Below are 24772 nucleotides of genomic sequence, written 5' to 3' on the forward strand. Positions count from 1 at the left end.
GGACCATTTGGTCCTTGTCTGCCATCATTTCTATGTTTCTATGTATCTGCAAATGGCTTTGAAAATTACCTATCCAACAGTTTATGCATGTACATATCTGCACCATACAAGGACCACTCTGAGTTATCCAAACATGAACTTCCAGAAGTCATTAAATAACTTTTCAGGTAATCACTGCATAGAATTGAATAATGTTAAGCATTGCTATGGAACTGTAACGCAGTCAGTGATATAACAGACCAAGGACCTTATTCAATAAAGATGTTTTCTAAAGATAGAGAATGGGGACAATTGTAAATTTATTTTTTTTCAGTTTTACAAGATTTAAATCTTCTAAAGAGGAACAATTTATTTAACAGATCAAAATGAGTATCTTAATACATTAAAAAAATATACACAAATAAAGTCAAGTCTCAAACTATGACCATCAAACTTAAAACAAATGCCACAATTATGGAAAAGCAAGAGAAATAAGAAAATAATAATGTCAAATGAGAAAACAAAATGGAATACAAGTTAACATTAAAAATGTGTTTTTGAATAAGGCCCCCATCTCTGATCATTTAAATGTGATTTGTATCACAAAGGGGGTCATTTACTATACCATGGTATTTTCCCCAGAGGAAAAATTACTCTATGGATTTACTAAACTGAAGTATTTGGTATCACAGTTTAGTAAAAGCTGAGGTATTTTCCCTGGTGGTAAAATACTACCAGGAAAATAATACTACGGCTTTGCTGCCTCTCCAAAATAATATGCGATGGCAGCCCCTTCGCCTGGGGGCCATATCATGTTAAAGAGCCTAAGTGGCCAAACGTAGTCCCCTCAAATTGTACCATAATCCTGGGGGCCTTGTGAGACCATGTCCCACCCTCTGCCTTCTACCTACAGAGGTGGCTCTAAAGTACAAAAATTAAAAATACAATCAGTCACACAGTGAAAATCCTATCCCTTTGAAAAATTAGATGTCTCAGCCTCCAAAGCATCCTCCCCACCTCACAACTTACACCCTCCAGCCTTCAGAATCCCCACCAATCTAGGGCAGTCACCTGCCCCCCCCCGTCTCCAATCATATCTTAAATCCCTGTTGGCTGGTGGGGCCTGGAGCACCCCTAGGCTCTAAGCCATGCACCATAATAGAGGCATCAGTAGAACAGCAGCTGGCTGGCACCATTGTGCTTCATATGGCGAACAGCCCAGAGCCTATAGAACATTCTTGGCCTCTCTAACCACTAGGAATGGAATGTATGGCTGCAGGGGGAGATCAGGCCTTATTTTATTTGGCTAAATTTTGTGTGGATGAGGAGATAACCAGACAAAATTTAGCTGGTCAGAAGGGGAAATCTTGAGTTTTGTCTAGCTAACTCCAAAACTTAGCCCTTGATTCATCATTTAGCTATGTTTATTGCGTGAATAATGCACGTGATAAGAAAAGGGGCATGTGTATTCTAATTGCTGGCCTGCCGCATCACATAGCTACATAACGCATGTGACATGGCGGCTTTGTGCACCGCGCTGCGTCATCGCACAGTGCATTATTATTTTGTCCTGTATAAATACTGGCTTCCTGCAGGTGCCTCTTTGAAAGTGTGTCAGGAGTTTGGTCAGAGGAGGAAGGTGCTATTGGTGGGTAGTTGGAGATTTATAGTGATTACTGATTGTGTTGCCTTGTTTGCTGTTGTCCTCTGTTTCCTTTTCCCTTTGTATTTTGTCATCTTTGTTGGAGTGTAAGTTTTGTTTGTTAGTCTAGTTTGTCTATTTTTTTTTGTGTGGAGGTGGTAAGGAGGAGTAGAGGTAGTAAGGAAGAGTAGAGGTGGTGAGAAAGAGAGGTGGTGAGGAGTGGAGGTGCTGAGGAGATATGTGTGTTTGAAGTTGTGGAGAGGATGGAGTGTGACAGGCATGGGGGAGAGAGGAGAGAAGAGGCATCAGGATAGGAGGGGGAGGGGGCAGAGAGGGAGGATGTAGGCAGGAGTGCCAGAGGAAGAAGTCAGAGTAGGAAGAGGGACAGGCACAGGAGTAGAGAGGCAGCAAGGAAGGGATGGGGGGAAAGGTCTAGTCAGGTGAGTTCTGTGGGAGAAGTAGGGCAGGGTAGGGATAGACAGAGAGGGCAGAAGGGAAGGGAATCGGTAGAGCAGGGGCAGGAGGGGGGGAGGAAGGGAGGGTAGAGGGGAGCGGGCTGGAGAGTGAGGAAATGGAGGACACTTCTCTGGAAAAGGAAGTGGCACCCCCTTCAGGCAGGCAGCCAGCACCATGTGCTCATCTAAGGGTCATAAAGTTTAGCACGCAGGAGAATGACCTGATGATTGCAGGGGTTCTGCAAAACTATCCTCAGCTGTCTGATAACCAGGCAGCCAAGACATCCAAGGCTGCGAAGGTGCAGATATAGTGCAACATGGCACAGTCCATCAGTAGGTAGAGCGGCATGTCAAGAAGTGCGGAGTAGGTCGCCTGCTGATACAGGGACATTAATGCCCAGCTCAAGGCCAAGGTGGCAGTGAGAGCCAAATACCAACACCAGTTGGAAGAGGAGGAGCACCCTGTCCAATCCAGCTGATACAGATAGAGGAGCAACTGATCAAGAGGCTGGGACCGGATGTGTTTGAGGGCATGGCTGAACAACTGGACACAACATAAGCTTCAGCTGGTTCATTCACCTCAACCCCTAAATGGGCAGGTTGCAAGTGGGGCATACATCTAAGATGCTCACTATACAAAGAAGCTAAGTGTACCTCTCATGACAAATCATAAAATGATACTTGCTGGCATATGTACTTGTGTCTTCTTTTTTTATTTCTTCATTTTTATTTCCACAGCTCTCGAGTGCCAAGCTGCTGGTCCCAGCCAGGAAGGCCCAAGGCCCAGCTAGGAAGCCCCCAGGAGCAGCCACCCACTAGCAGTACTACAGAGGCCCTTACTGATTGATGCCGAGACACAGTGGAGCAAGGAGGAGCAGCAACAGCCACAGTATTCAGAATTATTGCTGTTGCTACAAGAGCTGGCCTCAACAAGCCTACTTCAGGTATCCCTCAATCTGTCCACATTCATGGAAGAAGGTGATCTTGACAAGTAACCTTCACAACCGCATCTACCATGAGCCAGATGGAGGGCACCATCCCACCGATGACCATCTTGCACCCTCACATACCAGCAGCACCATCAGCACTGGCAACGACACCACCACCATCTACGAAAGTACCAGCATCACCGCCACTGCCACCAGGACTGGCACCAGCACCTGCACCAGCAGCAAGCATGCCTGTAGCTGCACTGAGGCACTTGCAAGGAGAGATACAGGTATTCAGAAGGTCAGTGGACCACCAGAACAGGATCATTCAACAGAATATGGCTGCCAACAGTCAAAATGTTAACACCTTTGTTGCTGCCATCAGCAACATGACTAATGTGCTGACACAAATATTGCACCGCATGCCCGAGCAGTCTTGAGTCCTAAGCTCCATCACTCAAATCAACACCACGAAGCAGTCCCAGAGAGGCAAGATGCCGAGGGGGGGAGTAGGCCCCCCAAATGTATGCTCCCCCCCCAAGTGGGATGACACAAAGTGGCAAGGGGCCTTGAATATGTAAAAAAAAATGGTCAGTAAGGGTCAAGAAGACACATTTTGGGACAAGACTGGGCTGGCCTCTTCACAGAGTTGCCATGCTGTCTTGATGGAAGAAATCTGCTCTGTTTGTCCTCACTACAGAGTTGCTGTGCTGTCTAGATGGAAGAAACCTGTTCTGCGTGTCCTCACTACAGAGTTGCTATGCCAGTATGCACAATGGATGGTGATGTGTGAAGCATTTTCATTCAGCACAGTCAAAACCCTTCCTTGAGGTTCTGCCCCTATTACAAGGTCTTTTAAGTAGCCTGCAATCACTTTCCAGCTGCTGGTTCTTGTCATGCTGTCCCATCTCCTGCTCCATGCTGCTATGTGTCATCTCAGCTCATCTCCTGCAAGTGGTGCCTCCATGCTGCTGTGTGTCGTCTCATCTCATCTCCTGCAAGTGGTACCTCCATGCTGCTGGATCTCCTCCTGGGCCCCCTGCCTCCATGCTGCTGGGTTTCCTCCTGTGCCTCCTGCCTCCATGCTGCTGGGTCTTATGCTGCTCCTGCTGTGTTGATGCTGCACTCTGCAGTCCTGCTCCTGCTGCCTTCATGCTGAACTGTCATGCTGTGGCGCTTAGGTTGTCCCCTTTGAGTGCACTCTTTCAACATGGACTGTCTGGGGCCTTTACTTGAACTTTGCTGCCATGGCTCTTAAGCTGTCCACTTTGAGTGCACTCTTTAAACATGGACTGTCTGGAAGCATGGCTTGTCAGCATATAGTAGTGCTGCATGTGCTGTTACATTACAGCACTACTATTACTTTTGAGTGCCACTTCCTCTTTATATGTTCTTAGTTGTAATCATGATTGTGCCTAATGGATAAGATGCAATGCCGGTATATATAATGCTGCCATTTCAATCTATTAATGTACAGAGTACACTGAATGTGCTGTTCTTGAAATGTACAATGTTTTTTGCTATTTGCTATCTTGTCCTTGCAGAATGTAATTACCTAAGATGTGCGTATTTCAAACAGTGCACTACATGTGTTTGCTAATGAAGTGCTCACTGTTTTAAAAAATCAACTTTCTGGTTGTGTCCTTTCAATGTGTGGTTTTAGTGTTTATGGTACCAAAGGTGGCAAGGTCATGTGGAGTTTGCTCTCCACATGACCTTGCATGCCAGAATGGCCTGCCTCATTCCAATTGTGCAATTATCAAGCATGCAAGACCAAATGAGCTATGGCATAACAATGAAAGCTGCATGTATGCTGCTAAGGGAAACAGCCAGAGGTAAAGAAGAAGCTCGCTAGTGGGGACCTTCACTATTGTCTCTTGTTGCCTTCTTCATATACCATATCATTTGGTAACTCCTGTTTACATACACCTGTATGTGACCTGTTCAGACCTTCATGGGCAACACATTATATAGTGTGCATGTATAGCTTTGGGTGGTGTAAAGGTGAGGCTTTGTGAGTCTTTCTTATCCAAACATTATCTATAGCTGCCCATAGCAAACACCTCTGAGAGGCATATATCACCCTTACATAGTGCAACGCTCTGACATGGGCCCCTGAAGGGTTTAGGTGGCACAAAATGTGTGTCTGTCAAGATAGCAACACATAAAGGCCATCACCTATCATTGAAAGCACATAACATCTGTGGGAGCAATAGGCCTATACATCAGCACTGTGTGGCATTTGCTATGGAGGCAGCTTGTAGGCTCAAAACCAGTTCAGCTGACCAGACTTGGTCAACCCAGAATGCAATGCACAGAGGACTACATGGACTGTGTAGGACCAGACCTGGCCTGCTCACAACTAACAGTAGTAATCTGTTACACCACGTACTGCTGAGCCTAGAGCATAGCAACTGTTCAGCAGTCCACAGACTTCATCACACGCATGCGCATCACCAAGGCGATGTGTGCAGTGATGTTGGCAGGGCAACTATCTGCAAAGGTTTTTGAACAGGAGTGCTTAGCCTATGTGCTATAACATTGCTAATGTGGAGTGCCATCACACTTATGGCAGCATATCATCCACATGTGAGCAGTAAGCACTAGAATGCAGTCTGCAGATGAGGGCTCTGAGGCCACACCATGCTAGGTAGGCCACTAAGTGCCTACATGCCTCTTTTACTGTCACTATCAGACAGAACACATGGTGGCAGTGACATGTCTTTCGTTTAATGTTTACTTTCACAACTATATTTCAAGTACAGCCTACAAGCTTTATGAATACAAATCCAGAGTAGCCATATGTGATTTATGTAACACGGTGAGCTACACAGCCAAGCAGTGAGAGAAAGAAAAGGGCTATTGAGGAGAGGAGCAGTTAACAGGCTGCAGACAGCCCTCCCCTGGAAGGAAAAATGGTAGGTGAGACCTATCAGGCAGTGTCTTTGTATAAGGTTTTCCTGAATCTGGCTGTCACTAAGTGTGGTCTCCTGGGCTCGTGCAGGAAGACATGGGGGATTCAGGGGGAGATCCAGGCGTAGGTCCATTGGTATTCCATGGCGTACAGCCAGATTATGGAATATGCACACAGCAACACAACCTTTGCAACTTTGGGTGGGACATTCATTAAAGCTCCACCCATCTTGTCCAAACAGCAAAAATGACTTTTCAGAAGGATGAAGGTGCATTCTATGACATATCGAATAGCACATATGGCCTCTTTCTACCTTGTCTCTGCTGGCTTGTTGGGAATGGCAATGGGGGTGAGAAGCTAGGGCCTGCAACCATATCCTGCATCTCCTGTGGCAATTACAGAAGATACACATGAATGATAGCATTGTCACTTGTAGATGTGAGTAGCAAACCACAGCATCCAGTAAGACTAAATAAGGTAGCCTGAACGTTTGCTGAGCCTTAAAGGGTGATTAGTATAGCCTAAAAGTCTTTCACATTGTTGTTGTCTATTATATGATCAGGCTAGCTGGAGGCTAAAAGAGCTCATCTGTTCATGACTACAAAAACAGATGTGGCTATTGGGAGGTGCATGACAGGCCCTCCCAATCAAGCAAAGGCTACTGGTGTGTAGCTGGATGCCAACCTTGAAGAGATACGTAAGAGGTGACACACCTGTGTCAGCAGCAAAATCCATATCTCATAAGAACATAAGAACATGCCATAGAGTGTCAGACCAAGGGTCCATCAAGCCCAGCATCCTTTTTCCAAAAGTGGCCAATCTAGGCCATAAGAATCTGGCAAGTACCCAAAAACTAAGTCTATTACTAGAGATGTGAATCGGAACAAGAATCTGATCGGTTCCGGTTCCGATCCAAATCTTAAAATTTTTATCGCCCAGCCCGATTTGAGTTCTGATTATCGGCTGCGCCCAATCCGATAATCAAAACACCCTCCCGAACCCCCAAAAAAGGTTTTAAAATTACCTGGCGGTCCAGCGGGAGCGATCTCCCGCTCTCAGGCCATCGGCTGCATTAATAAAAATGGTGCCAATGGCCCTTTGCCCTTACCCTGTGACAGGGCAAAGGTAGCGCCGGTGCCATTTTGAATATTGGCAATACGGCCTGAGTGCAGGAGATCGTTCCCGGACCCTCGCTGGACCCCCATGGACTTTTGGCCAGCTTGGGGGGCCTCCTGACCCCCACAAGACTTGCCAAAAGTCCAGCGGGGGTCCGGGAGCGACCTCCTGCACTCGGGCCGTATTGCCAGTATTCAAAATGGCGCCGGCGCTACTTTTGCCCTCATTATGTCATAGGGGCCGACGGTCGGGCAAAGGGCCATCGGCACCATTTTTATTAATGCAGCCGATGGCCCGAGAGCGTGAGATCGCGCCCCCGCTGGACCACCAGGTAATTTTAAAAGGTTTTGGGGGGGGGGGGGTCAAGGGGGTCATTTTAAAGGGTCGGGTGGGTTTTTTTTTTATCGGGCCATCGGCGCCATTTATATTAGTGGCAGCCAAAATGGTGCCGATGGCCCGAGAGCAGGAGATCGCGCCGGGACCCCCCCACTGGATCACCAGGTAATTTAAAACATTTTGGGGGGGTTCGGGAGGGTGGGGGATTTGTTTTAAAGGGTCAGGGTGGATTTAGGGGTTGTTTTGGTGTGCCGGTTTTCCCGTCCTCCCCCCTCCCCTGATTTACTATTTTTCACGATAAATCGGGGGAATTTCTATTGTATCACGACTAACAATTTTTGACGATTTAAAAAATATCTGACAATTTTTTTAAATCGTCAAAAAACAATTCACATCCCTATCTATTACATGTTATTGTTGCTAGTAATAGCAGTGGCTATTTTCTAAGTCAACTTAATTAATAGCAGGTAATGGACTTCTCCTCCAAGAACTTATCCAATCCTTTTTTAAACACAGCTATACTAACTGCACTAACAAATTCCAGAGTTTAATTGTGCGTTGAGTAAAAAAGAACTTTCTCTGATTAGTTTTAAATGTGCCACATGCTAACTTCATGGAGTGCACCCTAGTCTTTCTATTATCAGAAAGACTAAATAACCAATTCACATCTACCCGTTCTAGACCTCTCATGATTTTAAACACCATCATATCCCCTATCAGCCGTCTCTTCTCCAAGCTGAAAAATCCTAACCTCTTTAGTCTTTCCTCATAGGGGAGATGTTCCATTCTCCTTATTTTGTTCGCCCTTCTCTGTACCTTCTCCATCGTAATTATATCTTTTTTGGATGCGGCAACCAGAATTGTACACAGTATTCAAGATGGGGTCTCACCATGGAGCGATACAGAGGCATTATGACATTTTCCATTTTATTCACCATTCCCTTCCTAATAATTCCCAGCATTCTGTTTGCTTTTTTGATGGCCGAAGCACACTGAACCGACAATTTCAATGTTTTATCCACTATGATGCCTAGATCTCTTTCTTGGGTGGTAGCACCTAATATGGAACCTAACATTGTGTAACTATAGCATGGGTTATTTTTCCCTATATGCATCATCTTGCACTTATCCACATTAAATTTCATCTGCCATTTTGATGCCCTATTTTCCAGTCTCATAAGGTCTTCCTGCAATTTATCACAATCTGCTTGTGTTTAACTACTCTGAACAATTTTGCATCATCTGCGATTACCTCACTCGTCGTATTTCTTTCCTGATCATTTATAAATATATTGAAAAGTAAGGGTCCCAATACAGATCCCTGAGGCACTCCACTGCCCACTCCCTGCCACTGAGAAAATTGTCCATTTAATCATACTCTCTGTTTCCAGTTTGTAAGCCACGAAAGGACATCCCCACCTATACCATGACTTTTTACTTTTCCTAGAAGCCTCTCATGAGGAATTTTATCAAACACCTTCTGAAAATCCAAGTACACTACATCTACCAGTTCACCTTTATCCACATGTTATTAACTCCTTCAAAAAAGTAAAGCAGATTTGTGAGGCAAGACTTGCCTTGAGTAAAGTCATGCTGACTTTGTTCCATTAAACCATGTCTTTCTATATGTTCTTTCATTTTGATGCTTAGAACACTTTCCACTATTTTTCCTGGCACTAAGTCAGGCTAACCGATGTGTAGTTTCATGGATCGCCCCTGGAGCCCTTTCTAAATATTGGGGTCACATTAGCTATCCTCCAGTATTCAGGTACAATGGATGATTTTAATGATAGGTTACAAAGTTTTACTAATAGGTCTGAAATTTCATTTTTGTGCTCCTTCAGAACCCTGGGGTGTATACCATCCAGTCAAGGTGATTTACTACTTTTCATTTTATCAATCAGGCCTATCACATCTTCTAGGTTCACCGTGATTTGCTTCAGTCCATCTGAATCATTACCCATGAAAACCTTCTCTGGAACAGGTATCTCCCCAACATACTCTTTAGTAAACACCGAAGCAAAGAAATCATTTAATCTTTCCACGATGGCCTTATCTTCTCTAAGTGCCCCTCGATCACCTAACGGTCCAACTGACTCCCTCACAGGCTTTCTGCTTTGGATATATTTAAAAAGGTTTTATTGTGAGTTTTTGCCTCTATGGCCAGCTTCTTTTCAAATTCTCTCTTAGCCTGTCTTATCAATGTCTTATATTTAACTTGCCAACGCTTATGCATTATCCTATTTTCTTCTGTTGGATCCTTCTTCCAATTTTTGAATGAAGATCTTTTGGCTAAAATAACTTCTTTCACCTCCCCTTTTAACCATGCCGGTAATCGTTTTGCCTTTTATCCACCTTTTTTAATGTCTGCAATACATCTGGACAGTGTTTCTAGGATGGTATTTTTTAACAAAGACCACACCTCTTGCACAGTTTTTACCTTTGTAGCTGTCCCTTTCAGTTTTTTTTTTTTACAATTTTTCTCATTTTATCAAAGCTTCCCTTTTGAAAATTTAGCACGAGAGCCATGGATTTGCTTACTGTCCCCCTTCCAATCATTAATTCAAATTTGATCATATTATGATCACTATTGACAAGCGGCCCCACCACCATTACCTTTCTCACCAAATCCTGTCCTCCACTGAGAATTAGATCTAAAATTTCTCCCTCTCTTGTCGGTTCCTGGACCAATTGCTCCATAAAAATGTCATTTATTTCATCCAGAAACTTTATATCTCTAGCATGTACCGATGATACTTTTACCCCGTCAATATTGGGGTAATTGAAGTCTCCCATTATTACCACACTACCAATTTGGTTAGTTTCCATAATTTCTGTTAGCATTTCACTATCAGTCTCACCATCTTGACCAGGTGGACGGTAGTATAATCCTATCACTATAGCCTTCCCCGACACACAAGGGATTTCTACCCATAAAGATTAAATTGTGCATTTAGTCTCATGCAGGATGTTTATCCTGTTGGACTCTATGCCATCCCGGACATAAAGCGCCACATCGCCTCCCGGGTGCTCCTCTCTGTCATTGCGATATAGTTTGTATCCCGGTATAGCACTGTCCCATTGGATGTCCTCCTTACACCATGTCTCTGAGATGCCAATTAAGTCTATGTCATCATTCACTGCTATACATTCTAATTCTCCCATCTTACTTCTTAGACTTCTGGCATTAGCATACAAACATTTCAAAGTTTGTTTTTTGTTTGTATTTTCATTCTGCTTTTTAATTGATAGGGATAATTAGAATTTTTTTCAGCTCAGCTGAGTTTTTAGTTACAGGCACTTGGACTACTTTTCTTACCTCACTGTCAGGATGCCCTAATTCTAATGCATCATTAGTATCCTTTGAAGATACCTCACCTCTCTCCGAACCATGCGCTGCTGAGCGACTGTCGGCTTTCCCCTTTGTTCTAGTTTAAAAGCTGCTCTATCTCCTTTTAAAAGGTTAACGCCAGCAGTCTGGTTCCACTCTGGTTAAGGTGGAGCCCATCCATTTGGAAGAGACTCCCCCTTCCCCAAAAGGTTTCCCAGTTCCTAACAAAACTGAATCCCTCTTCTTTGCACCATCTTCTCATCCATGCATTGAGACTCCGGAGCTCTGCCTGCCTCTGGGGACCTGCACGTGGAACAGGGAGCATTTCAGAGAATGCTACCCTGGAGGTTCTGGATTTAAGCTTTCTACCTAAGAGCCTAAATTTGGCTTCCAGAACCTCCTTCCCACATTTTCCTATGTCGTTGGTGCCCACATGTACCACGACAGCCGGCTCCTCCCCAGCACTGTCTAAAATCTTATCTAAGTGACCCGTGAGGTCCGCCACCTTCGCACCGGATAGGCATGTTACCAGGCAATCCTCACGCCCACCAGCCACCCAGCTGTCTACATTCCTAATAATCGAATAACCAACTATGATGGCCGACCTATCCCTTCCCTCCTGGGCAGTAGGCCTTGGGGAGATATCCGCGGTGCGAAAGGACAATGCATCACCTGGACAGCAGGTCCTTGCTACAGGATCATTTCCTGCTGCATCAGGTTGATGCTTTCTAATCATGAGATCTTCTTCCTCCAAGGCAGCACCAGGGCTGCCAGTCTGAAGTTGGGAGTTGGCTACTATGTCCCTGAAGGTCTCATCTATATACCCTCTCTGTCTGCTACTCTAGCCTCCAGAGATCGGACTCGTTCTCTGAGAGTAGGGAGCTCTTTGCATCGCATGCACTTGTACAATTTCTCACCAGCGGGTAAAAAATCATACATGTGACACTCGATGCAAAAGACTGGGAAGCCCCCCTCTTGCTGCCTTGACTGCTGCCTTTATCTCAAATTTGTTCAGTTCCTACTTAAGTTTTAGGTTGCTATGCGAGTAGGAATGTGTCTAATTAATGTCCTTTAAATGTATTATTGAATTCACTATATGTCTGGTAGTGGCCTACATGGGAATGATCAAACTCTCAATAAGGTGTTTTATTTTTAAAGTGGCACCTGCCTATAAATTAAAGGATGAGCTAGGGGTGGGTGGGCGAGTGGTGGGAGGGTTGGGAAATACAAACCATCTAACTTCAGTTATTCAGCCAGAGTGAATCACTGCTCTCTTGATTAACAAATGTTGGTACCTTATCAAACCAAATCACACTACCTCAGCACTTTTCCAAGGTGAGTAACTGAACTTAACTTTTCAACCTTTTTTCTTAGGTATACACTGCTCCTAGCTTATTTCTAGCTTCTGGCTACTTTTTTTTTTTTTTTAATATACAAACACTCTAACTACTGCTTACTAGCTGCTTTACTGACTGACTATTTAAAAATACAAACAGTCTAACTTCAGTTTATTTGCTGCCTTACTATTAAAAGCACAAACACACTAAATAATATTACCAAATAGTTAACTTTGCCCCAATACTTTTAAAAAAGACAATGTCCCAAGCAAAAACTTACTGATTCCTTTCAGCCACCAGCAGGGTGCTCCTCTCCTCTCAGTGTTCCCAGAGCTGGCACAGACATTCGCATGTTGTGCATGTCTGTGGCAGCTCTGTCCTCCATAGAAACCCATTAGTGAGCCTACACACAGGGAATATGCAGGCTACCAACATGCACAGGATATTGGTTGTGGTACCGGTGTGATAGGCTGCACAGAAACAATGTGCAACAATCTTCCTCATGCCTCAGTAACAGCCCACACATGATGGTGCTGTGACGGCGGTATGGACGGGTCAAGCATGAGATTCACCAGTGACATTTTAAGAGCGGGGCCTTTTTGCTAATGTAGACATGCAAAGTGTATAGTGGTTCCTCACTCAGCAAACTTTAGGTCCTGTGCATTGTTTGCCCTCACTCATTTTGCCAGCCTGTGAAACGTGGGGACAAAAATGCATGGCCCGGGCCAGTGGCCTGCATACGTAAGAACATAACAACATAAGAACATAAGAAAATACCATATTGGGTCAGACCAAGGGTCCATCAAGCCCAGCATCCTGTTTCCAACAGTGGCCAATCCAGGCCATAAGATCCTGGCAAGTACCCAAAAACTAAGTCTATTCCATGTTACCATTGCTAATGGCAGTGGCTATTCTCTAAGTGAACTTAATAGCAGGTAATGGACTTCTCCTCCAAGAACTTATCCAATCCTTTTTTAAACTCCGCTATACTAACTGCACTAATCACATCCTCTGGCAACAAATTGCAGAGTTTAATTGTGCATTGAGTGAAAAAGAACTGTCTCTGATTAGTTTTAAATGTGCCCCATGGTAACTTCATGGAGTGCCCCCTAGTCTTACTATTATCCGAAAGAGTAAATAACTGATTCACATCTACCCGTTCTAGACCTCTCATGATTTTAAACATCTCTATCATATCCCCCCCTCAGCTGTCTCTTCTCCAAGCTGAAAAGTCCTAACCTCTTTAGTCTTTCCTCATAGGGGAGCTGTTCCATTCCCCTTATCATTTTGGTAGCCCTTCTCTGTACCTTCTCCATCTCAATTATATCTTTTTTGAGATGCGGTGACCAGAATTGTACACAGTATTCAAGGTGCGGTCTCACCATGGAGCGATACAGAGGCATTATGACATTTTCCGTTTTATTCACCATTCCCTTTCTAATAATTCCCAACATTCTGTTTGCTTTTTTGACTGCCACAGCACACTGAACCGACGATTTCAATGTGTTATCCACTATGATGCCTAGATCTCTTTCTTGCGTTGTAGCACCTAATATGGAACCCAACATTGTGCCTGCACAAGACACAACATTAGAGATGTGATTCGGCTGAAGCTTTTGGTTCAGCCCTCATTATCGGCCCGCCGCAGGAAATTTCATTTTCCCGTGGTTTGGACCAATTTTTTTCAGTCACCCCGAAAGTTTAAATACAGCCCCCCTCCTGACCCCCCAAGATTTGCAGAAAGTCCCTGGTGGTACAGCAGGGGTCCCGGGAGCGATCTCCCCCTCTTGGGCCATCGGCTACCAGTATTCAAAATAGCATCGGTGGCCTTTTGCCCTTACCATGTGACAGGGGCTTTTGGTGCCATTAGCCTGCCTCTGTCACATGGTAGGAGCATTGGACAGATGGTGCCATCTTAAAAAATGGCATGGGTCATCCATTGTTCCTACCATGTAACAGGGTCCAACCAATGGCACCAGTAGCCCCAGTCACATGGTAAAGGCAAAGCGCCACTGGCGCCATTTTGATTACTGGCACCCTACGGCCTGAGAGGGGGAGATCACTCCCAGGACCCCTGCTGGACCACCAGGGACTTTCGACAAGTCTTGGGAGGTTGGGAGGTTGGGGGAGTTATAGTTAATTAAATTTGAAGGGTTGGGGTGGGTTGGGGGGGGGTTGTTTTTTTAATGTGCCCTTTCTCCCCCCCCAAAAAGCGATAGGAAAACCACACAAAATTTCATGGGTTTCCTTTCTTTTGTCAACCCCCCAAAATGCAACAAAATAGGAAATATCGTCTTTATTTCCTATTTCATTGCAAATGAATGCACATCCCTACTTGACATACCACCAAGCATGTCCTCCCCCACAGCCACCCCCCATTTGGGTGCCATTAGCCACATACACATAGGCAGATATGGAATTGACAAAGAAAAGTGTGTCTTACTTATGAGCCAACCGTCACTGTACAGGCCGGCATCAAAATTGTCAAAGAGCCCCCAACTGCCTAAGTATAAAGGAATCGTGCACAGCTGCCTGGTCACCTGGCCACCATGTCAAGGATGTGCAGTCCAGCATTGCAGACCACTTGCACATTGAGGGAGTGGAAGAGCTTTCTGTTGCAGTGTGTCTCCTCCCTCTGACGGGGTTGAATGATGGCCACGTGAGTGCAGTCAATTCTCCGACAATATTGGGAAAGTGTGCAAAAGCATAGAAACCTCTCAAGGCCATCAGGTTCTGCCAGTCATGAGGGAATTTTATGTAGCGATTAATGTGTCAGTGACTGCTTTGATGACCTCTTCGAAACAGCATCAGAAAGTGGTTTGGGACATTCCTCCCATGACCCCTATTGTGGTTTGGAAGGAGTTGCTTGCCGTGAAATGATGAGTAGCCAAGAATTTGGTGAGGCCAGAGATGATTGGGATCTTTGGGTTATTGGATCCACATCCCCTCGGATGTCTTCATATAATTCCTGGATTTCCTGAGAGCTGAGGTGATAGCTGCTAACCACAAAGTCCTCTGGCATGCCCAGTAAGGAGGTTCGTGGAGGAAAGATATGCTCCCTGTATCTCCAGCACTATGGCTGCCTGCATGCATTTTTATTGGGCCAGGAAGGCCTGGTAGGTGTGTTGGTAATGTTTGGAGTTTTTATCGCGGGCGATATGCGCTATGATAATACCGCAGTCCGTGATAACGGCCGCGATAATTACTTTTTGGCTCATACCGCCAAGAATAAAGGTATAGTTATTTCCCGCAAAAATACCCCGTGATAATGTATGATAGCTTTCGCACCCAGCACTACCACTCCCTATTTTACATTAATCCTTTCCACACTCCTCCCACTTTAATATTAATGTAAAATTTGCATACACAATTTGTGATGCACTGTTTATTGTGTGCGATAATGCCGTAACGTGCACGATAACGGCCTATCACAAAATGATGAATGACTCCCTTAGTCAGACAAAATCTTAGAATATTGACCTCATAATGATTTTCTATTATTCATATGGTTTATTTTCATTGTTTGGTCATGAGAGAGGCTTTTTCTTAACTAACAGAGGGAAAGAGAGAATAAGTAAAGGAGCTTAACTTGGAATTCAATTAGTTCATATGTTAAATTTGAGGTATGATTCAAAAGGAAAATCCCTGTGAGCCAGATTAATCAAAAAGACAGTTATGGAGAGAAGTCTCAGCTGAAGTTTAAAACAAATCTACAGGGTTAAAGTAAAAAAAAATATCCTTTAAGATACAGAAATTCTGCGGCACTTACCTTCAGATTTTTAAATTATATATACACCAGTAAAAATAAAGTTCTAAATAAAGCATTATTCGCTTCTGGAATACTTGCATTAAATATTGCATAGGTCTTTTCTCATTTTTTAACCTGTAGGTGGCTACCATAGACTACACTTATCAAATAACTCATTAGCAGCATATTAACACTGTCATATCCAGATAATTAGCAATCTATTTAAATAACCAATTCCTGTGGAAATAATTGTCCCTGAATGTCCTGAACAGACTTTTTATAAACTATAATAAAAGTGTTACGATAATCCCTGACATTTGCAAATGCCATTAGTTCACCTTTCCTTTTGATAGTACCATGGCATTATGTTTAAACAATTACCCGATAATGCAGCAATTTAATGAAATAGTACAGTAAGGACAGCCTTCAAGATGGTCAGTGAATACATTTTTAAATGGTGTATAGACATGTTTAGACAGAAAAATAATGCAGAGCTGAAACAGATTTCTGAAATAAAATGTGTTCTAATTGCAAAATGCCTCATTCACCAAAAACAGATTATGCACATAATAATCAAATAAGACTCATGTTCAGATGGGTAGTGAAAAGCTGTTTGTGAATCTCTTGTAGTTTATACCTTTATTCCATGGATATATACATGCTTTTATACTTATATAATCATCATCATCATCATGTCATCTTTGATATGAAGGTTGGAAACTAGGCACCAGTCCTCCCTATTTTCTACTTCACCCATGATTAAGCCCTTGGCCCTTTCTTTTTGGCCTGGCAATTTCCTTCTGCTCCTTTTGGCTTCCAACACAATTAGAACTGGACTTTATTGATCTTGCACTGACAGGCTTCCTTTCCAATTACCCTCTTTAATATCCACTTCTCAGCTCACTCAACCCAATGACTGTAGTAACATCTTTTAGCTGGGAGCCATGCATCTGGGCTCCTTCTGGAACCCTGTATTTCAGGGCCCTAATTCTGGCCACTAGTTGTCCCTGATACATGATGACTGGGTCTATCCCTCCCCATCTTGACCATTTCTTATTGTCATTTCCCCAGACTTCTCTTTGCTTGCATCTATCTCTGTGATCCTCTATCACGTCTTTCAATACCAGAACATTTTCTCCTTGGCTAGGGCTACCACCAGGGTTCTTCCACCGCTCACCATCTCATGAACCCTATTATTTGAGTTGTTAATATCTTTATAAAACACCATGTTTTCAAAACATACATTTTCTTTCTGATTTTCTTATAGCAAGTCCATGTTTCACTTCTAAATCCTACCACTGAAAGTATATATTGTTGCTATACTTGGTAGACTTTTCTTTACCTTTAAACATCTATATCATTCAGTATTCCGTATACTTCAGAAGATTTTGAAAAAAAATCCATTGGCTCAGTCGGTAAGTTTTGTTCACGGCCATGTGGAAGATTTTCAGATTGATCTCTGGGAGTGGCCCGGGCTAAGAACATTAAGAACATAAGAAATTGCCATGCTGGGTCAGAACAAGGGTCCATCAAGTCCAACATCCTGTTTCCAACAGAGGCCAAACCAGGCCACAAGAACCTGGCAATTACCCAAACACCAAGAAGATTCCATGCTACTGATGCTACTGATGCAATTAATAGCAGTGGCTATTCCTTTTTTGAAACCAGCTACACTAATTGCACTAACCACATCCTCTGTCAACAAATTTCAGAGCTTAATTGTGCGTTAAGTGAAAAAGAACTTTCTCCGATTAGTCTTAAATGTGCTACCTGCTAACTTCATGGAATGACCCCCTGGTCCTTCTATTACTGAAAGTGTAAATAACTGATTCACATCTACTCGTTCAAGAACTCTCATGATATTAAAGACCTCTATCATATCTCCCCTCAGCCATCTCTTCTCCAAGCTGAACAGACCTAACCTCTTCAGCCTTTCCTCATTGGGGAGCTTTTCCATCCCCTTTATCATTTTGGTTGCCCTTCTCTGTATTTTATGCATTGCAACTATATCTTTTTTGAGATGTGGTGACCAGAATTGTACACAGTGTTCAAGGTGCGGTCTCATCATGGAGCAATACAGAGGCATTATGACATTTTCTGTTTTATTAACCATTCCCTTCCTAATAATTTTTAACATTCTGTTTGCTTTTTTGACTGCTGCAGCACACTGAGCCGACAATTTTAAAGTATTATCCACTATGATGCCTAGATCTTTTTCCTTGGTGGTAGTTCCTAATATGGAACCTAACATGGTGTAACTACAGCAAGGGTTATTTTTCCTGTATTCGATGGGGGGAGAAGGGCTAATGTTCACGGAGCAGGAGAGAGACCTTGGGGTGATAGTGTCTAATGATCTGAAGTCGGCAAAACAATGTGACAAGGCGATAGCTAAAGCCAGAAGAATTCTGGGCTGCATAGAGAGAGGAATATCGAGTAAGAAAAGGGAAGTGATTATCCCCTTGTACAGGTCCTTGGTGAGGCCTCACCTGGATACTGTGGTCAGTTCTGGAGACCGTATCTCCGAAGAGACAGAGACAAGATGGAGGCGGTCCAGAGAAGGGCGACCAAAAAGGTGGAGGGTCTTCATCGAATGACATACGAGGAGAGATTGAAGAATCTAAATATGTACACCCTGGAAGAAAGGAGGAATAGGTGTGATATGATTCAGACTTTCAGATACTTGAAAGGCTTTAACCATCCAAAGACAATGACAAACCTTTTCCGTCAGAAAAAAATCAGCAGAACCAGAGGTCACGAGCTGAGGCTCCAGGGAGAAAGACTAAGAACCAATGTCAGGAAGTATTTCTTCACAGAGAGAGTGGTGGATGCCTGGAATGCCCTTCCGGAGGAAGTGGTAAAGACCTGAACTGTGAAGGACTTCAAAGGGGCATGGGATAAACACTGTGGATCCATCAAATCTAGAGGACGTGAATGAAGAGGGGGTGGTTTGCATACAGTATGCCGAACAAGCAGCAGCCCTCAGAATAGAAGAACAACAGGAAGCCACTGCTGCCACAGCTGCCGCCACAGCCACCGCCGAAGTGCGCAGAAAGGCTGAGCTAGAGATCGCCTTAGACCTGTTGCAGTAAAAGGGAGAAGCAGCAGCCCTTGAAGCCCAAATTAAAGGTCTTGTTGTGGGGGGGGGGGGGGGACTTGTCACAGCCACAAAAAGTAGCGGACGCAGGGATCAATAACCGGGGCCCACAAGGCCAAGGGTGGGAGGAGGCGGCAGAACACTGCACAGAGCAGCAGTAGCCACAGAGGCATTCATGGAGCGGGATGCCAGTGGTCGGTGTTCCACCTTCACGGAGCGGAAGGCTGGAGTGGCATTCACGGAGTGGGATGCTAATGGTATACCAACTTCACGGAGTGGAAGGATGGAGGGCTGCCATCTCCAAAAAAAAAAAAAAAAAGCAGAGGGGTGGGTAAGAGTATGTAAAATTACCAGTGAGGTCATAGGCTATAGGTATTGCCAATTATTAGGCTTGTTTAATATTTGTTGATTGTTAATGTGGCTCGTGAGAATGAGCGCTACTACCTGGAGATAATACACTTGTTCAATGTACATACACATGGTTAATGAGACTCCATCATTGCTCTAGGCTTCAACAGCAAGAGGAAATGTGAAAAAAAAAAAAAAGGATTTGCATTCACAAAAAGTGAGGTGTAGCTTGCTTGTTACGGCGGTTACTTCCCCAAAACCAAATAAGCCGATACTTTACTTTCAATACATATCCAGCATAGCTGTCTGCTTCAACGGCAGGGGGAATGTGGAAAAGAGGATCTGTATATGGACAACAACCAACAAGGTCTGAATTACATAGTCTGAGTGGACAAAGGCATGGGTGTAGCCTGCTTATTGCTGCGGTTACTACCCATAATTAAGCTAGATATTCACTTGGATGCGGTTCCGGCACTGCTTTCTACATTGGTGGTGGGGTGGAGGGGAAATGGAACTAAGGGGTACTAAAAGCCAGGCATAACAAGTATGAGAAAAAAAAAAGAGTGCATGGCTTCCTGGGCAGACTGGATGGGCCGTTTGGTCTTCTTCTGCTGTCATTTCTATGTTTCCCTATATGCAATTACTTGTGTTGCACTGCGATGGAAGGGAGCACTAGGGGGCACGCCCCAATGCGGGATGTGAGGTATGTGCCCTTGCGGTGAGACGGGTCCATGTCTGGGAGCGGAGCGAAGACTAGGCCCCTGCCGACCTGCACAGCCTCAGTGAGACCAACCACGCAAGGTTGGCCTCTGAGTAGTTGTCCAACCACTCCAAGCCCTTTTGGACCTGCCGCTGGGTAATGGCAAAGGCGGCAGGCCAGACAGGAGGCAAGGATGGATGAAAGCTCTGTTAAGCGTGGTCACTGGAAACAGAAGTGCTGGAAGAGATGAAGACTCAGACGTTGAGGAAGATGAAGACTCAGACATTGTGGAGGACGAAGACTCAGATGTTGAGTAAGATGAAGACTCAGGCAAGGCAAGGCATGGCAAGGAAAGGCATGGCATGGCAAGGCAAGGCAAGGCAAGGAAAGGCATGGCATGGCAAGGCAAGGCAAGGCAAGCTAAAATCATCAATTAAAAGTCCAATACCTCTAAGAGAGCATAAGCCTCATGATGCTTGGACACTCGGCGAAGAGCAGCACAGAAATTCAGGATGGACGGCAGCCCCTAAGGGAGATCTGGAAACAGGAAGAGGGCGGACAGGCAGGCAAGGTCCCTCAGGTGCACTACACAGCCCAGCCGGGCTGGTCGTGGACCACACTGTCCCCTACGCACCCTACATAGCCAGCCGGCTGGTTGCGGGCCACGAGGGGAGTGAGGCAAGCCCAGGAGAAGAGGAAGACATCCGGACTCACGGACATCAGGAATGAGGCATCAGAGCAGACGGACATCAGGACCAGCAGATATCTAGACATAGGAGACAAAGGACATCGGAACATCAGGAAAAGGCAATGACAGGAACATCGATGAAGGACATCAGGATACATCTGGAACAGGAGAGACATCAAGAATATCTGGTGGATGACGAATCAAGACGAAGGACATCCAGTGAAGAGACCAGGGAGATGGATAATGAGGGATCCCACGGAGAACATGAAGAACCAAGGAAATCTGGCAGGAGCAGGAGACGAGGAGTTCAGGAGAAGAACTAGCTCCTTGCAAAGAACGCTGGAATGCCAAGCAGGAACAGAAGGCAGGAAGTCCAAGTGAAGACTTGCTCCTTGCGAAGGCATAGCTGAACAGACTGCAGGGCCCTTAAATAGGGCTGAAGGAGGAAGACGCCCAGGGAGAAGTTTCAGGTGGAGCCAGAGGGACCACTCCCTGCTGGCCCTTTAAAACAAGAAGAGAGATGTGGCCCTCTAACTAAGGAGGAAGGAGGAATATTGCAGGACCCTGGACAGCAGCCATGCTGCCACTGAGATGCTGGAACACAGGAAGCTGAAGGCAGAAGCAAGAGACCCCAACATGAGATGCGGCTTCCTGCTGCTGTAGAGGAAGCGATAATCAAAAAACCCAAATAGCATGAAACTCAGAAAAATAAAAAATATTGTAATCTTGCTATTATTATAAGAGCATAAACCTTAACAATAAGGTGTGGCTTATGCTCTTATAATAATAGCAAGATTTCAATATTTTTTATTTTGCTGAAGAGGAAGCTGCAGGTGGCTCTAAGCCGCAGGAGCTACCAGTGTGGCCTCCGGGCCGCGAAGAGGAGCTCCAGAACGGCCCACCGGCCACAAGAAGAGGAGGTGATGTCAGCTGCTCCCTGACATGAATGAGGTTGGGGACTGCGGCCTCCGGGCCACGAAGCAGATGATGTCAGTGGCTCCTGCCACTCTGGAATTTTGGCATGGCTCTGCCATGCCTGAAGCAGGAAGGCTGCCTCCAGGCCGAGGAAGAATGTCGGCGGCGGCTCCTGCCATGAGAGAGCACGGTGGCAAGGCCCACCGTGCAGTAGATGTCGTCAGGGGTCGGGCCAGCTGGTAGAGACCAGGTAAGAGGCTGTCCGTGGCCTTAACCACAGGCAAAATCACAACACCTTGTACTTTTCCACATTAAATTTCATCTGCCATTTGGATGCCCAATCTTCCAGTCTTGCAAGGTCCTCCTGTAATGTATCACAATCCGCTTGTGATTTAACTACTCTGAATAATTTTGTATCGTCCGCAAATTTGATAACCTCACTCATCATATTCCCTTCCAGATCATTTATATATATATATTGAAAAGCACCGGTCCAAGTACAGATCCCTGAGGCATTCTAATGTTTACCCTTTTCCACTGAGAAAATTGACCATTTAATCCTACTCTGCTTCCTGCTAATCTGACTAGGAGGAAATGGCCTCTGAGTATCCACATGCACGGCCATGATAACCTTCTTAATTCAGTAGGCTATCATAGCCTGCGATGCTGGTTCACCCTGTTTAGTCCCACTGTGGAGTTAAACAGCCGGTCCATCTTCTGAGAGGTTTAGAAACCTCCCATTACTCAAGATATGCCTCTTGAAACCCAAGGCCCATAATAGGTGATATTCCTCCACCTCTCCCTGTCCACAGTTGGCAGAGATTGATTGATACTAGAGAAAATATGAGACCACCTTTGGTCAAAAAGACAGAACAGTTCACATTTGAACTGCTTACAGAGACACTCACAGAGACAGTTCCGAGGAAGACAGAGCCCACAGAGCAGAAACTCTACATGCAGAGCATCATCCTATAAAAAGTAACCTCAGGAAGAGGCTACACAGTGGTCTACAGGAATTCCAGAACCAGGTTAAGACTCCACATGGGCACCGACAACCACAAGGGGTGTGAAGATGCTTCATCCCTTTCATGTCTATGCCACAACCGGATGGACTGTCAAGGGTTCACTAGTCACCTGACCTGGGAAATAGGCCAGAGCCATCACCTGTACCTTCAAGGAATTAAGGGCCAAGTCCTTTCACAATCCATCCTGCAAAAATCCAAACTAAGAGGGATTTTAAGCGAATAAGGATGAACCCCTCATTCCTTACACCAAGCCAAAAAAATTGGACAAACATGAACATAGGCTAAGGAAGTAAATAACTTTTGTGCTCGAAGCAAGGTGGAAAACATCCAGTGGACTACACATTCTTCTGCAACTGAGCCTTCTCAAGGGCCACATTATAAGACAAAAATCAAGCTGGATCTTCGAGAAGAATAGGCCCCTGCCGTAGCAGATCTCTGTGGACTAGTAATTGGAGAGGATATTCCATCAGAAGCCTTTGCAGATCTGCATACCACAGCCTCCAGGACCAATCTGGTACCACCAGAAGTATCAACCCCAAGTGTGTCTTGAATCTCTAAATCATTCCGCCAAACATAGGGAAAAGAGGTCATAGAGAAAAGGCATATAGAAGCTTGCCTTTTGGCCACTCATGCATGAGGGCATCAATGCCTGAAAACTTGAAATCTCTCCTGGGACTGAAGAAGAGGGGAACCTAGAAATGGGAGGTCTCAGCAGCCCACTATGAGCTGGGAACACTTCATTGCACCATTTTCTTTCTCCTGGATCTAGACACTATCTGCTGAGAAAGTCGGCTCTTACATTGTCTTTTCTTGCAATGTGTGAGGCTGAGATCTCCTGAAGATGTACTTCCACCCATTCCATGAGTTGGCCTATTTTCTGAGACACTTGCTGACTCTTGATTCCTCCCTGTCCATCGATGTAAGCCACTGTATTGCATGGTCTGACATTATTTGGACCGCTCAATCTTGCAAGCGATCGACGAATCACAAGCATGACAACTATATGGCATGGGCTACCACCTATTGGTGCTCCAGCAGCGCTCCTGCACTTTCAACTCCTGTCAGTAAGCCTCCCAACCCTGAAGGCTTGTATCCATTGTGCATAGTAGCCAGTCCGGAGTTCATAGGGGAACACACTTCATTAGATGCATCACTGCAGTCAGATGCAGATCTCAACAGGTAATTGAAATTGTATCAAGGAGATCTGAGACTGTGGACTCTAATGCAAAAGCAATGTGCACTGAAGAGGATGCAATGCACCCTTGTCTCTCAGATGGTGCACCTGTAGATAAGATTACACTACCGGGCATATAGTTTCTGTCAAAAGCCGAACCTGTGCTATCAGATCTGAATGTGGACCCCCAACAGGGACACCTGTTTTGCTTCATTTGAAAACAAACACCTAGATACTCCAGTGTCTGGGATGGCTACAGATTGCTCATGGCCAAATTCACCACCCAACCTAGTTCCTGCAGCAAAGAAATCACCTTGTAAGGGCTTGAAATTCTCTTTCTTAGCTCTTGGTCCAAATTAGCCAATCGTTGAAGTACGGGTGGATCAGAATGCCTTCCTTTCTCAACCCTGTTGCTACAAGCACCATGACCTTAGAGAAGGTTCTGGACACAGTGTCCAATCCAAAGGGTAGTGCTCAAAAAGTAACATTGCCCCAAAACAGCAAAACACAGAAAATTGTTGATGCTCCAACTGGATGGGAATATGCAGATATTCCTCTGACAACCCAGAGACTTAATAAACTCCCCCGACTGTACTGCTCTTATCAGCAACATAAAGTTTCCATGTGGCAATGAGTCACTTGCAAAAGCTGGTTGACTCCCTTGAGATCCAGGATGAGGCAAAGGAATATTGGCCCAAATTATCTTACGACATAGGCCCTGGTATCACAGTCCACAGGATGAGGAGTCATGACAACTTACACTCCACAGCCTTCTCTTCTGTGGAGAGCTACAGGGAGACACCATGAAAACATCCCAAGGCAAGCTGAGAAACTCCAGAACATTGCCCTCTCTTATCACCTCCAGACCCCACTGGTCTGACGTGATCTTGAACCACCTCCAATAAAAGAGAGATTCAGGCGACCCCCTACTTCCTGATCCTGGGAGTGAGTCAGCACACCCTCATTGAGGGCTTTAGGGGGGCACCGCCATGCAAGCCCACGATCTGTCTGAACTGCCTGAGAAGAAGGACTGAACCTACC

General features: G+C 45.0%; 1 protein-coding gene across 1 annotated transcript in view; it reads right to left on the reverse strand.

Annotated features, from left to right (window-relative positions):
- DPYD (dihydropyrimidine dehydrogenase) overlaps positions 1-24772 on the reverse strand; it is a 2453390-nt gene that overhangs the window by 299328 nt on the left and 2129290 nt on the right. The window lies entirely within an intron of this gene.

The sequence above is a fragment of the Rhinatrema bivittatum genome, chromosome 10 (assembly GCF_901001135.1).
Source record: "Rhinatrema bivittatum chromosome 10, aRhiBiv1.1, whole genome shotgun sequence".
Taxonomy (NCBI): Eukaryota; Metazoa; Chordata; class Amphibia; order Gymnophiona; family Rhinatrematidae; genus Rhinatrema; species Rhinatrema bivittatum.